Source organism: Vespa crabro, chromosome 1 (genome assembly GCF_910589235.1).
Source record: "Vespa crabro chromosome 1, iyVesCrab1.2, whole genome shotgun sequence".
In the NCBI taxonomy this organism is placed as follows: Eukaryota; Metazoa; Arthropoda; class Insecta; order Hymenoptera; family Vespidae; genus Vespa; species Vespa crabro.
In genome coordinates, this window is record NC_060955.1 from 20,402,349 (window position 1) to 20,418,297 (window position 15,949).

General features: G+C 37.6%; 1 long non-coding RNA gene across 1 annotated transcript; it reads left to right on the forward strand.

Annotated features, from left to right (window-relative positions):
* Positions 1 to 631: 631 nt before the first annotated feature.
* LOC124426484 lies at positions 632 to 2,913 on the forward strand. Its single transcript, XR_006942746.1, has 3 exons — positions 632 to 799; positions 952 to 1,546; positions 1,954 to 2,913. It is a non-coding gene; the product is annotated as an uncharacterized LOC124426484 (long non-coding RNA).
* The last annotated feature ends 13,036 nt before the right edge of the window (positions 2,914 to 15,949 follow it).

Here is a 15,949-nt window from a genome sequence, read left to right on the forward strand (position 1 = left end):
AGAGAGAGAGAGAGAGAGAGAGAAAGAGAGAAGAAAAGAAAGATGGTCACGCTCGTGATCTCGTTAACCTCGACGAAATTGTAGAAGAAATTGATATTAAATTTTGAATACAATGCGTCACAAGCATCATGTATATCTATGTACACATTATATACATACATATAACCTTAAACCTTTACTCTGAACCCTTTCGAAGCGCGAACTTTAGAATTATGCGCGTGACAAAAAAGATCTTGAAACGACTATGCTAATCAGCGAGACAGAAACGGATAGACGATGCCGTGATACGTCGTTGGTAAAAGCCAATTATAGCGCGAAGACCCATTCGCGGCAGGTATTCCTTTCGGTTCATAGGCCTACCTTGATATACACAGTCCCGTCTCCCTGAGAAAATCGATATCGAGTAAAAAAGTAACATGGAAAGAACCAGATCGAGGACCCAACGAGATAGACAACGTTATAGGCGGAGACCTCGATGGCCATTGTTCGAAAGCGCTATTTGTATTTATTCGGAGCCTTTGTTCGAAGCACGGTTCAGAAAGCGGGGTTGTGGATGAGAATGAGAAAGAGAGAGAGAGAGAGAGAGAGAGGGAGAGGGAAGAATTACTTCGCCAGCTAAAGGGGTGAGTTCCATTAGTTGTTAGGAAACTGTCACCGAGCTTCGATCACCAAAAAAGAAAAAAAAAGAAAAAAGAAAGAAAGAAACGTGTGCCTTTCGATATCACGGAAAACCTTTAATCGAACAAGAAAGAAATTTTAAATGGATCGAGTGCATAGAAAAAAAAAAAGAAAAGAAAAGGTAAAAAAAAAGAAAAAACACGACGTGTCTTTAATTTTAAAATATTGTTTTTTTCTTTTTTTTTTTTTTTTTGAAGTTCGAAACGTGCGAAAGAATAATAATCGGTCGGCTTGAAGAGACACGTTCGACCATACATAAAAATCCAATTCCAGAAAGGTGTTCGCGTGCGATTTGGCCCCACCCCGACGGACCGACGATCGTGCACGCGCGCGTGTGTGAATGCACCTCATGCATTGGATGCAACTGCAAGTGGTCAGTAGCTCGCAAAACGACTGACCGCTCGGTACATTGCTTCCGCACATCTCGTCGATCTTCCAACATGAAATTCGCACGACACGCGTCCCGAATTTCTGATTACTTCTGATGTCCTACCGAGACGAGATATACTCGAACTAACGCTGAAAATAATTTATTCGGTAACTCTGTTAAAATACCAGTGAACGTAAAGTGACTTTATTTCAGTGCTTTTAAAAATTAAGTGAACTCGATAAGGTTTTTCTTTTTTTTTCTTTTTTGGATTATTTAATTAAAATTGAAAAGAACAGGTGAAATTAAATTGGACGTTGTGAATTTCGAATATTTTATAAATATCATAATTCCGTATAACGTATGAATGTAATATAAAACCATACGTATGATAACATTATAGGAAAATCCTGTGAGTGACAATTCTTCGGTGATAAAGTGAGTTTTAATAACGTACGAATAATAAAGAAACCATTGCAAAAAATATTAACGTTCATTCTCGTAAGTTTTAATACATCCTTTCCATCAATCTCAACTTTTTTCTTTCTCTGTCTCTCATCCTTTATTTTTTCGAAGGGGAAAAAGAAAAAAGAAAAAAAAAAAAAAGAAAAAAGAAAGAAAAAGAAAGAAAGAAAACCATTAATGAATGAAATGAAAGGAAAAAAAAAAAGAAAGAAAAAGAAAAGAAAAAATAAAATCCATAAGAAAAAGTTTCTCTGGTGATGTACGGTGAAATAGCACGTTGATAAGAATGAAGATGGAAGAATACAAGGGGGTGGGGTGGGGTGGGGTGGGGGGGAGAAAGGAAAGGGATGAAAAGGTCCGTGTCCTTATTAGATGCAGGGATACGTGTAATTCGTACGGCCGCGCCATATTTTATCATCGTTCCCAGTTACATTATATTTCAGGAAAATGGTCGGTGCACGCGTGACATTGCCGACGACGGGGAGGATGGTTTATCTCGAATATACAATCCTCGCGGCCCTACCAACGCGTGTTCGAGGGTGGTAGGAGGGATGGCTTGGGGTAGATGGAAAAAGAAGGGGAAGAGAAAAAGGGAGAAACAGAAAGAGAGAGAGAGAGAGAGAGAGAGAGAGAGAGAGAGAGAGAGAGAGAAAGAAAAAGATAGAGTAGAGGTCGACGAGGAGCCCTCGGTAACCAACGCCCACCGCCAACCACCCCCTACCCTTTAGCTTTTGCGACGTCTATGGAGGGGTGCTCAACTGAGAAGAGGGGTGGAGAAGGGAGAAGAGAGAGGGCTCGAAGGCAACCCTACACGAAGTGCGCGAACTAACGACGTTCTTTCGCTTTTCGCATGGAGCGAGACGGGGAGAAAAAAGCTAGGAGGAGGAGAAGGAGGAGGAGGGAGCCAGGCCTCCCCACCCCACCCCACCCCATCCCCTCATCACTCCTTCTCCGCTTCTCTTTTTTCATCGCTCCTCTACTATCTCTCTACTTTACTCTCTCGCACATACACTCTTTTTTCCCCTCTCTCGCATAAACGCAAACCCAAAGGCTGCATCTAGTAGGTAATGATGTAGCCCGCTAGATTTCCCGTGGAAAATTACCTACGAACTTGGCCACGGAATCAGGGTAAAAGCGTGCTTTCTCCTTTCTTTTCCTTCCTTTCTTTCTTTCTTTCTTTCTTTTTCTTTTTTTTTTTTTTTCTTTCATTTTTTCCTTTTCTGTTCTATTTCCTTCCTATCTTTTCTTTATTTCAATGGAAAAAAAATCAACCGTCCGTTTTCGACGCTCTATACTTTATCTTTCCAAAAAATACGCTCTACTTCAAACTTTTTCGTCACTCCTCATCGTCTCGTCCTTTAACGAACAAAATTCAACAACAATATCGTTATAAGACAAAAACGAGAAAAATACAGTGTATAGGATAATAGAAAAAAAAAGAATTGTCCTCTTGTACCTCTTCGTTCGCACAAAAATATTATTCTTTCGATAACGGTGAGAGTTCTGCATAACAAAAGATATGCAACTTTACGTTTCGAACGATTTTAGCACTTAGCCATTTTCTAAAGAAAAATAATTACGAAGAAAGCCCCTTCTGTCTCCTTACCGAACCATTCCAGTTAAGTGAATAAACGAGCATCGTTTGTCTAATGATAAAATGTCGACGATTTGATGCGTCCATGAAAATATATACCTTGTATTTCGTTATAACTATATACGATATACTTAATCTTACGAGAAAATAATCAAGAGTTTAACGTCCCCGAAAAAAGCGACTTTTTCTTCGAAGTAAAAAAAGAAAAAAAAGAAAATGAAGAAAAGTTTATCTAATGAATAAGTTTGTAATTAGCGAAGCATGTAAATCGAAATGCAATCAAAAGAGACCTACTCCTTGTTAGAGGAACAACTTGATGTCGATTAAGAAAAAGAAGTTTCCTCTTACAACGAGTAATATACGAAAACTCTACGAATCGTATCGTGAAGAAGGTAGCCGATAACTTGCTCCATTCTCTTCCTTTTTTTCTTTTCTTTATCTTCTCCTTTTCTCACTGAAGTGGAAACAGAGATAGCAAGATTAAGAACGAATAAGTAAAAGAGAGAGAGAGAGAGAGAGAGGAACAGAGTATAGAAGGAACCAAACTTTGCATTGTTACGGAATCGAGTGTCGCATTCGTCGACTGCGGACAATCTCGAACTTTTAATTTGAATTGGAGAATTCATTAAGGACAATACTCTGCGTCTTGTAAACTTCCATCTGATTCGTGCGAACGAGCGATAATTCAACGATTCCATGCTATTTTCTTAAGCATTAGAAACACGCGCGAGTCATTTTTTTAACGAGGATATAAAAAAGAATATTTATAATGATCACTATATACATATATACATATATACTTATACATAAATATATATGTATATATATATATATATATATATATATATATATATCAAGTCACATACTGGTATGTTGTAAGAAATAACGAAATATCTTTCATTTCTCTCTTCGAGCTTCTCTCTTCGGTTTTCCTCCACTCTTCCTCCGACAGCGTCATAATTCTCCTTTTTGTCCCCCAACGCGCGGAGGTATATCCGGCGGCGGTGCCGAGATCGCGGATGAATCGATACGAGAGAGGTGAACGTGCGGGGTAGGACGGTGGACACGAGGAGAGTGGAGGAAGAGGAGGAGGAGGAAGAGGAGGAGGAGGAGGTTGTGGTGGAGGAGGGAAAGGGGGACGTGGGGGAAGAGCAGGAGGAGGAGGAGGAGGAGAAGGACTAGGAGTTCGAGGAGGAGGGTGCTTTTTGAGGGAGATGTTTCGTTCGCAGGCAGTAGATTCTCCCCCGGCGGTCGAAAAGTTCCGCAGGATAATCTCCGTCCTTCTGGCCCGTCTCTTTCGCATTCTCTGTCGCACGGCCCGTTCATCCCCCAAGCCACCCCCACCGAGCGTACCAACTCTCCCCTTCTTTCTCTATCTTTCTTTCTCTCATACCCAGCGTGACGCAAATGTCGAGAGGGAAAGAAAGAGGATAGAGATAGAAACACGGTCAGAGAGAGAGAGAAAGAGAGAGAGAGAGAGAAAGAGATGGTGAAAGAGAGAGACAGAGATAGATAGAAACGAGGAGGCAACTGGAGGGGCCGCCAGGATGTGGCGTGGCCAGTGACGCGTGTGCACGCAGGAAAACTCTTCTTATTTATATGCTCCACGCTGCCATGGCGAATCGATATTTCGCGTGAATTCTCCCGGAAAAAAAGCGGTGGAAGGTGGAAGCAACGTTGGAAGAGGAACCCTTCGCGGAATACGCTTTTCCTCTTTTCTTTCTCACCCTCTATGTCTATTCCCTCTTTCTCTCTCTCTCTCTCTCTCTCTCTCTCTCTCTCTCTCTCTCTCTCTCTTTCTCTCTCACTGTCTCTCTTACGCATTCTTTCTTTATTTATTTTTTCTTCTTCTTTTTTGTCCCCTCTTTCTCCTTTCCCATTTCGCGCGTCAGCTTGGTTGACTCTAGATTTCGACGTGTTACGTCTCGACGTCCCGTGGCATTGATTATGGATAATATTTGTATTTCTCGAAGAAACGTAGGAAACATATTCAGTATATAACGTTGAACGTCAGTTTTCAGTTGCGCCATTTTTCTAGACGATCTTTTTAAAGATCTTTTAAAGAAACTTTGATAATTTTATATATATATGAGACAATATGAGAGAAAGAGAAAGAGAGAGGGAGAGAGAGAGAGAGAGAGAGAGGAGAGACACATACGCGCAAACTCCGTTTAAATATAATAATTATCCTAAAGACGTTTCTTTGTCCTTGAAAGAGAGAAAATCAACTCGGGGATCTGAGAGGTGAGAAAAAACGGAAAGGTAAATGGGATATTCTCGGTATAGAAGAGAGGTTGGGAGGATGGATAAGAGAAGTCAGAAGGGTAAGTACGGCGAGAGGAATACGAGGGTGTACCATAGAGGAGAAGAAGCTGGTGGTAGAAGGAATGGTTCGTTCGTATCAGCATAATGTAGATACTCCTTCGCTCTTCTGCGAGCTTCGAGCTCGAATGATGGCGTCGCGGAGGGTGCGGAGGGGGAGCAACAGAGGTGGGGACGAATGAAGGGTGGATGGGGTAGGAGGGGGGATTAGAGGGGGTAGAGGAGGAACGGAATGAAATTGAAATGGAACTACCCGAAGTAGCAGACGGCCCCGCGGCTTTCCAAACTTGAAGAAAGATTGAAACGCGCTACGTTATAGATGCGAAAGAAAGTTCTATCTAAGAGAATTCTATTCTATATTTCTTCGATTCTCTAAAAATGGATTTTTCCAAAATTTTTCAAACCAAAGATTTTTTCTTCAAAAAATAAAACCAAATATACGTTCTCGATATTATTTATTAGAGTTAAGTGAATGTAAAATGAGAGTGGCATCGATGAACAGAAGTAAAAAAAAAAAAGAAAAAAAGAACCAAAAAAAAACAAAAAAAAAAACAAAAAAAAAATAAAAAGAAAGGAACAAACTGTATTCCTTGGAAGTCATTATTTTATGATCCACGAGAAAGACCGCATTTTTCGTTCCTTTGTTCTCTCTTTCTTTTTGTCTATCCTGGATCCAGGAAAGCGAGCGCGTGGCGGTGTGAAATGGAATTAATTATGAGAGCGTCTCAACAGGTGGGTGTAGGCGTCTTTAAACTCTCTTCCTCTCTGTCTCGTCGCTACCGTCTCTTTTCGTCTTTCTCTCATTTCACTCTCTCTCTCTCTCTCTCTCTCTCTCTCTCTCTCTCTCTCTCTCTCTCTCTCTATCTATCTATCCATCTGTCTATCTCTCTCTCTCGTTCTTTCTCTCTCTCTCTCTCTCTCTCTCTCGCCCCGTGTCGACAATTCACCCTGCCAACCACCCCTTCGTCATGTCCCGGACCGTCCTCAAGTAATTTACTAAGAAAATAAATAGAGGGCGAGGTGTTGGAAAAATGGAAGGTTAAACGAGCGCATTGGCGCACAACCACCGATGTACTTAATTGAGAGAGTTGAAGAAAAAGAGAGAAAAAGAAAGAGAGAGAGAGAGAGAGAGAGAAAGAGAGAGAGAGAGAAAGCAGAAGAAAGGGAAATGATGCAAAAAAAAAATAAAAAGATAGAACGATGAAATTAATTGAGACAGCACGGAAGTTCGACCAATCGTTGATACATTTGTATCATCTGCCAAAATGCTATTATAAATATATGAGTTCTATGAATATCGATGTATAAATAAAAGCTACGTTTTGACAAACCATAAGGACTCTCTTTTGAAAGATAGACCATAATAATTCCCAATCGTATATCGAACTGTCAAACGACTCTCGACCTCCAACCTTCACCTCTGGTTTTGATTAATTGCCTTTTAAGGTATATTTGTACCATAGAGCCATTGTACCGTACCGCCATTGAAAACCACGAGACTCCCAAGGACGAGGGTAAAATTCTCTGAGATCTTTTGTCGTAAAAATATTCTACTCAATTCTGATTTATTGCTTATGGATGACACGTGTTACGAAATAGGTAACATCTTCGAAAAGTAACCATCTACGATCTGTGAAAAGCTAAAATTAATAAACTTTGATAATGTCAATGATAGTTAGTAACCTATTGTGAAAAAAAAAAATAAAAAAAAAAAAAAGTAAATAAAAAAGAAAATAAAAATTTGCACAAATTCTTAATAAATAAACTATACCTAGGATATAATCATTATGGATTATTTTCATCTACAAGTGCTATCGTATTTCTAAAGGATTTCTAAAGTTCTTGAAAATGGAAAATCTAAATGGTGAGTTTCCCTTGCTCCTTTCCAGTCTTCGCCAACCTATCATTTCTTCTCTCACCCTTCTCTTTGTCTTTTCGGGAGATCCTTGAAACTTTTTTCACCGGAAGAAAAACAACCCTTCATCTTTGGATAGTAGTAGCGTCGAAATCTTTTTCTATCGACGATGAATGCATGCATGCATATGCTAATTTATGGGATCTTCGGCTAGAACGAAAGGTGCGAAAGGAAAAGAAAAGGGAGAAAGGAGAAAAAGGGCTGACTTTTTCCCACGTTTAAAGCAAACACAGGACGGAACATTCACTCGATTACCTGGTCTTCGATGGATGTCTCGGATATAAAATCAAGAATGACGAATCTACGCGTGACGAATTCGATGTATTAAATCTGAAATATTTAAGATGATCGTGTTCTACGTTCCGTTCGTTCTTACGCACATACATATATCTATTTCTTTATATTTTCAGCGTAATGAAAGCTTCGAAAAAAAAGTATGATGTTGTTAATAATAGATCGGTTTCTCGCTCGATGGATATCATTAACGATCATTTGCTCGAACTACGTTAGGTTCGATCAATCATGAGAAAGACAACGTCAAGGACAGGCTTCCCAGTCTTATCGCTAGGCGTCTGTCTCAGACTTCGCGGCGTTCGTGTTGTCGTTTCTTCTTTCACACCCTCGTATAGTTCGCGACGTCTTCGTCTTCGAGTAATTCTTGCACGGACCGGAATACCTATCTTTTTTCCCTCCTCAGCTCCTGGAGGTTCGCCAGGACCCATTCATCACTGACATCCAAGGACGGGAAAGGAGGATGCAAAAAGTTGCTTGTAGAGGAGGAGGAGGAAGAAGAAGAAGAAGATGAAGAAGTAGCAAAGAAAAAGAGACAGAGAGAGAGAGAGAGAGAGAGAGAGAAAGAGAGCTAAAGAGAGATAAGAATATAGGCGAATCGAGAAAGCTTCGAGATCGTTATGCCAGCGGATAATGTAAAAGACAGTCTGATTGGCGAACGAATTACTTTTCCTGACGAAATAATGAACTCGTAGAAATCCACCGAGAAAAGATTGTCCCGTTACGGGCAACGTTAAAATTTTCTTTAAATTCTCGAACGATTAAATACTAATTCGTTCGCCTAAATGAACTTTCATTACACACGGTAGAGAGACAATATAAATTCAATCTTAATTTTACATATTCCTTGATGGAAAAACTAAATGTATTCGTCTTGAAGCAGTAGCTATACGATGTTTTTTTTTCCTCGCTGGTAGAAAGCATGAGTGTGTAAAAGTTCGAAAGCTAGAAAAAGCTTTTCGGTTCCGTGCCAGTCGGATAAAAGTTGTTCTATGGATCCACCCTAGCGATCTTTTCTCTTTCTCTCTCTCTCTCTCTCTCTCTCTCTCTCTCTCTATCTATCTATCTCTATCTCTATCTCTTTTTCTCTCAGTCACTCCGACCTTCCATCCCTTTCTTTGTCCTTCCCTTTCTTTTCTCCCTTTTTCCTATTTCGCGATGGAAGACGAAGATTGAAGCTTATGCGAGTCGTCGCGCTGTTCGCATATTCCGTACTTCCGTCGACTCCTTCGCTACAGCAATGAACGTTCTCGTATAGGTGTATGTCTCTAAGTGTATGTACGCGTGTGCGTGCGCGCGCGCGTACTTGCATCTCTCCTTCTCGCTCTTTCTCTCTCCATGTTTCTCTCTCTTTTTCTTTCTTTCTTTCTTTTTCTCTCTCACTCTCTCTCTCTCTCTCTCTCTCTCTCTCTCTCTTTCTCTCTCTGTCTCTCTATCTCACCCTCTCCCACTAGCACTCTCTCACTCTCGCTCTCTCACTCTGGATACAATGTGTGCGCGTCAAGAATACACGCTATTGATCGCGGGTGGATGCAAGAAAGAGGCAGGAAATACGAGAAACCAGTCCCATAGAATGGGAGATTTCTTCTCCACCTACGTTTTATCAGAGACACGTATCGTCGATAACTTCAACGATTATATTAATAACGTGAGCTTCGGAAACATTGTCGATCATTAATAAAATCTATTATTATATTTAAATTATATGAAAAAGAGAAAAATAATTTTAAAACGAATGAAATTTTATTGTTTTGAATAAATTCAAAAGGGAAATAATTCATTGAAAGCCGAACTAAAAGAATCGTAAAAATAAAAGGAATGAACTTTCGCACAAATTATTATTGTTAGATGTCGTTTGGTAAACGTTGAAAAATTTTAAATAATCATAATTAAAAAGAGTGAAAAGAAAAAAAAAGAAGAACTTATAAAATGATAATTGGCAAGGAACAAAAAGCTTCCCAAAGTTATTTCGTAAGATTTAAATCTAGATATATAAAGCGATGAGAAAATGTTACCCTATAGGCTAATTCATACAGATATGAAGATGTTTCCTCGTTCCAGAGATGAGGACGAACGTAACAGGAGGTTGAGTATGACTTTCGTCGGCAGGTTCGAAGGGAAACATATGCCGAGAATCCAAAAAGACCGGCAGGCATCGCAAGGCCTCGGATCGATGCGCGTCGGAGTGCGCGCTCAACCCCGGACCAACATGGACGCAAATTTATAAAGCAGAACTGGACGAGAAAAAAAGAGATTCTATAGAAGATGAGAAAGAGAGAGAGAGAGAGAGAGAGAGAGAAGTAATCCATCCTTTCTTTTGTAAAGAAAATAAGGATAATCCTTATAAAGAATATACATACTTAGTGTATATATCTATGACAATTAACAAAAAGTTTAATTATTAATAACGTTGATTATATATTTTTTATTTTCTTTCTGAGATTTCTCTCGCATAACATATAAAAGGAAAAGTAAAAAAAAAAAAAAGAAAAGAAAAAGAAAAGAAAAGAAAAGAAAAGAGTTAAAAAAAAAAAAAAGAAAAAAAAGAAAAACAGAACAAAACCTGAGTTACAAAAGTCCCAGTAGATTTCATGATGCTACCTTTCCTATATTTGCTTCGTGCATTAATGCGAACTGAAAAGAAAGAGAAGCTCGTAAAAGGGAGTCTGCCGCGAGTTCTTCTTTTGTTTTCGGTCGTGCGAGCATTTTCGATGCAATGGCGCCGAAAAGCAGAGGACCCAACCGAGTAATGGGGTGTCGCTGCCAGTCGCGCATTTATAATTTCTCTCCCCCTACCCCTTACTCTCTTTTTCTTTCTCTTTCTCTCATTCTTTCTCTCACTCTGTCTCTGTCTCCCCAACCTTTCGCTCTCAACGATTCTCCATCCTTTATTCTTTCTCTCTTTAAACTGCCAGGTCGAAACAATTGCTTTCCGTCCAGGAAAAAGAAACAAAACTGTCTGCCAGCTCTGGCCGAGGCAAGTAGGGTGAAAGTTGCAAGATGAGTTACTGCAACGACTCGAGGATCCCGATAGAATTGCTTTATTTGTTTTACTCTATACAGAATTTATTTTCTAAGGAGATCCCGGTTTCCTTAATTCAATAATGTCAACCGCTACTAAAACTTTCTACCAACTCCTTTGCGAAACAAGCAAATTAAGAAAATATCATATCATCTCGTTGACAATGAACCTATTTAATTCTTTAACATTAAAATTTATTTACCTTATCATTATGTTTCTCGACTGATCACGATATCAAAAGTAATTATATTTTCTTATAAATAAAAAATTAAAAAATATAATCCTTCCTAAAAACTATCGTTAGATCGTTATATATAATCTCGTTAATGGAGAAAGTTACGAGAAAATTCGTTTATAAAAGAGATTCTATGCTCAAACGTTCTGGAAAATAGCGGAATCCAATCGATGATACAGGATCAGCCTTGATGTTTAAGAAATCGCTGTGTCTTCAATAGGAGCTCGCATTAATTTAATAAACCTGATGAGGATTTATCGCGCCAATTTATAAGGATTATCGGTCTAAGGGGATGGGACATTTCTATCTCGTTTAAGACAGACGTAAGATCGAGAGAAGGGAGAAAAGTGAAGATATTCTAACGTCTTTACATCCCTTAGCATTGGTAGATACGTTTTTCACACTTTCATCGTTCTGTCGATGCAAGTTCTTCGTTTTAATCTTTATCTGATATATATTTAACGAAGATAACAACATTAAGAAATCACAAAGTCATTCATTAATTTATCCGCGAGTTTCTTGATCTTGATTATAACGACTTTAAAAATAACAAAAAAAATGAATGCGCGAAACGTTTAAATGAAGTGAAATTTATGTGAAAAAAAAAAAGAAAAGAAAGAAAAAAGAAAAAATGAAATAAATCGCAAGGTCATCGAGAGTACTCGTGTCATTTTAGTCTTCTCAAAGTACTACATAGAACGAGAACAGTGATTCGAACGACCCTCTAAAGCCGTTGCCTCGCGAAACTCGTTTTGATTTAATTTATGCAACATGTTCCACGTTTCCCACCCCGGTCTTAAGGCCCTTTTGTACAGTTATTAATGCCTTGGGCCACTTCATTTTCACCGTACGCACACCGTCGTACGTAACATCGCTACCTGCCGTCAGTCCGGATGCTGCGATTCGTTCCTGTATATGCAAATTTCAAGGATCGAGAGAGAAAGAAAGAGAAAGAGAAAGAGAGAGGGAGAGAAATAGAGAGAGTATAAGCTAGAAAGAGAAAAAGGTCTTTCGTTAGACATCTGCTTGTGACGAACAATCGTCGGAAAAATAATAACTGTTTTTACAGCCAGAGAATATGTAGCCGTAGCAAAAGCGATTCTTTAGATTCAAAATTGACGAGACATGATCCTCCTTGGTACAAAACTCTTTAATATTACAATTGTATCCATAACTTCATATAAAATTCCATTAAACGTATCGTTTGATCGTATTTGTTATGACTTTTTCAATATCTTCTATCCCCGTTAAAGAAATAATAAAATAAAATCTCAATCTTGAATACTCAAACTCGTTATCATGTTATATCACGCTGAAAATTATTCGTTCTAAACGTAAATCGTTACGGTGTGTAATTAAGAGCGTAATTTCTTGGAATATCTACTTAAAATACTACCAAAGAATGCAATTAGGCCCTCAAGATACTTAATTTAAATTTATAGAAGCAATTTAATCACTATTGACGATTATTGGTACGAAAAGGTCTGCTTTATCACACGTATAAATCGCTTCGAAGCGACTTAATGTTTCCTCCGAAATACGTGAGCTATTTCCAAACGTTAAAATTAAAAGTACACTAACTGAGAGCCACTGAAAAGGGTGGAACAGGGATCTACTACGTCACCCTTAAATCGTCGGTAACGTAGAGCGCTGCATTAACAATATGCTCTAGTGAATTGCAGAGTGCAATTCGGTCGAAAGCATGTACAGCCATCTAACCATTAAAGGCTGCAACATTTTCTCCTATGCGGTTGATAATTTTCTCTAGAGGAACTCTAAAAGGGGTTATTATATATATTTTAATGAAATATCATATTATCATTTTTTTTTTTTTATTGTTATATTATATATATTTAAATGTTTCACATTTTATATAATTATATATGATTATATAATTACATATAAAAAATAATCTATATTGTTATTAGATGAACAATTTATTTTTTCGAATAAATGTGAAATCGAAACAACAAATATTCTCAAGTCTATTTCTTAATTAATGTAATACGATTTATATAAATAATTAAATCGTTTTTTGCTTCTAAAAATCATAAAATAATATATAATGAAGAAATTTAAGAATAATCATCAAAGAATGAACTTAAACCAATTCATAAGTCGAGTCGACAATATTTTTCTCTTATCATTAATATTAACGGAACACGAATATTATTATTATATATATATTTTTTTTTGTTTATTAAAAATAATTATAAGTATATTTTATTAAAGACATTTAATGTAATATTTTAATATCCTCGCAAAAATATTTTTAGAGGAAAGAAATTTATGCATCTTTTAAACGCTGGCGATCTTGTAAATTACTAAAGACTCAATCAGGAATAATATGGCTCGTAATAAAGTGCATCAAGCCTTTCAAAGTTCTTCGAGAATGTCCTGTTCGAACGAACAAACTTCCCCTAAAGAAGATCGATCTTCCAAGACGGCGCACTAATTGCGATCCCTTCAACTTTCCCTTCCATTGCTCTCTCTCTCTCTCTCTCTCTCTCTCTCTCTCTCTTCCTCTCTTTCTGCCTCTCTTGTTCGGACGAAACGTAAGCCGCGGATTACCTTACACGTTAATTATGCCGTAATTAACTCTCGTCGTTGTCACCGAACGAAGGGAAGCTGTAGAAAGTCGACGAAGCGATTTTGTACCGTTTACCATGAAAATCCTTCGTAACTTCCTATCGCCATCGACATAGAATAAAACTTGACAATGGTGCCTATCGACTATCGTAAAAAAGAAATAATAAAAGGAAAACGAACTCGGCGTCATTAAAACTTTTTTTTAAAACCATTTGCAACGGCCATCTCGATAATATAGTTGACAATGCGCGAAAAAAAAGGAGACATTAATGACGTAAAATCGTCAAATTTTAAATGGTTCAAACTTACCATTAGAAATTTCCAATATTCTTGAATTACTCCTACATTTACATATATCATATATTCGTGATATAGTTTTATATTATCAAATAAATATTGTTAAATTTGTAAATAAAATATTATTGAAATTATTTAAATGTACATTAGAATATTTCATGGGAGTAATTTTAATATTTAAATTAAGATATTAAACGAAATTCATTATGAAATTATTAGGCTCAATTTCTTGATAGACTTTGTATTCTTTAAAAATATAATACATTGAGAATATCAAATTATTATTATTATTATCACATCTAATAATCAATTATTATCTAAACGATCAAAATATCACTTGTGCCAATGATTTATACATTCGATAGCCCGATGCAGCGAATCAAATTACCTGTCACTACGGAAAAGGGAGCATCGTGCCAGGTAACAGATCGTGCTTCCACGCAACAGGTATCGATACCCTCTATTACTTTCACACCATCGATTTTATGCTTAATATAATCGATCTCAATTCTGTTCCTCGCATAACAGGTACCAAGCACGCGTTCAGGTCAAATTCGAGCAGGTAGGAATCGATTACTATTCGGTATTGAATACAACCCTTTAAAAAAATGTGACTTTGTCACGAGCCACTTAAATTAAAGTCAAAGGAACGTTTCAAAATCGTTGCTAAGTTTTAATTAAGATATCTATATTTATTGGTATAAAAGATTAAATTTAAAAAATGAAACACTTTGATTTTTCCTATATCCCACTTTTTATCCTAATTTATATTCAATTGAAAAAGTAAATTAATACATGTATATATATATATTAATTAGATATCTTCGATAAATATAATAATGTAAGAAAAATCCCTAAGGAAAAATAAAAGATTCGTAAAGAAATATGGCAGACGCCATTGCGCAAAAGGGAGGCTCGAATTGTATCGCTAGAGGAGAGCCCACCCTCTAATCCCCCACTCTAACCACCCCTGCTCAATGTGCGCCAAGTTATACGGTGTAAGCTCCATTGCTCGACGGCCAAAAAACGATGCTTTATATTCGCAATAATTCACTGAATATTGCATATCATATGAACCAAGCGCACGTAGGGAACAATAAAAAAAAAATACATGTATATAAATATACGTATATACTTAATTATAAATCCACAAATCTCAGAATAATAAAATTTATTAATATAAAATAGAAAATTAATTTGTTCGTTAAATTTTAATATTTGTCAGAAGTATAAATAGAAAATATATGAAAAATATCGAAACATAATTGGGAGAAAAGTCGGAACAATACAATTAACGAATAAAATATCTATTGATATTCGCTGGAATAATCAAAAGCGATTTAATAAAAAGAAATAAATAAATAAATAAATAAATAAATAAAAAGTAAAAAGAATTGACAATTACTATTTACGATAATATATAAGAGCTCACGTGGGAGCTGCAATCATCGTGATTTCTTGGCGTTGATACCACACCGTCCAATTAAAAACATTTGAAAATTTCCCGAGGCAGCTTCCCTGGGATTTCCTCGGGAATAAGCAGAGAACGAAGGAGAAATCGCTCGGGCGCAATAAGTCAAATCTTGTTTGCGAGTCGGTACCTAGTTAAGAACGACTGGCCGGGTCTTCCCTGAGAGGGGTTGATGAGGAAAGCTCGAAGATGGAGGCTGTGGCGGAACGAAGAGGGCGGCTGGCTGGCTGGCTAGCCGACCGACCGACCGACCAGCCGTCCGGGAGGGATTCGAGCACGAGCCTGGAGGAGTTCCAGAGAAGGAAGGAGGGAGTGAGCACCTTCCTCATCGACCGTATAATTAAACCGGGCGCTGATTAAAAAAGTTACCACGGCCGTAAGATCATTACAGGGACCTCCATTCACCCACCCTCACCCGTAGCTTCCCATCCTTCCTTTCCTTTCCTTTCCGCCTTCCTGCGTTTTCAGAACCCCTTAAGGGTGCAAATTCTTTCCGCGTACTACTCTTACAAGCAAGATTGTGAATTCTAGGCATATGAGTTACTTGATATGTCGTTTTGAAAAAATAATCTTCCGTCGGTTAATTCCATTGAAATCAATGTCAACATGTCAACTGATACATATCAATTCTATACGATTAATTTCTCATGAATTTTTATATTTAATATCTCTTTAAATAGGAACAAACGATGTGTATTATGTT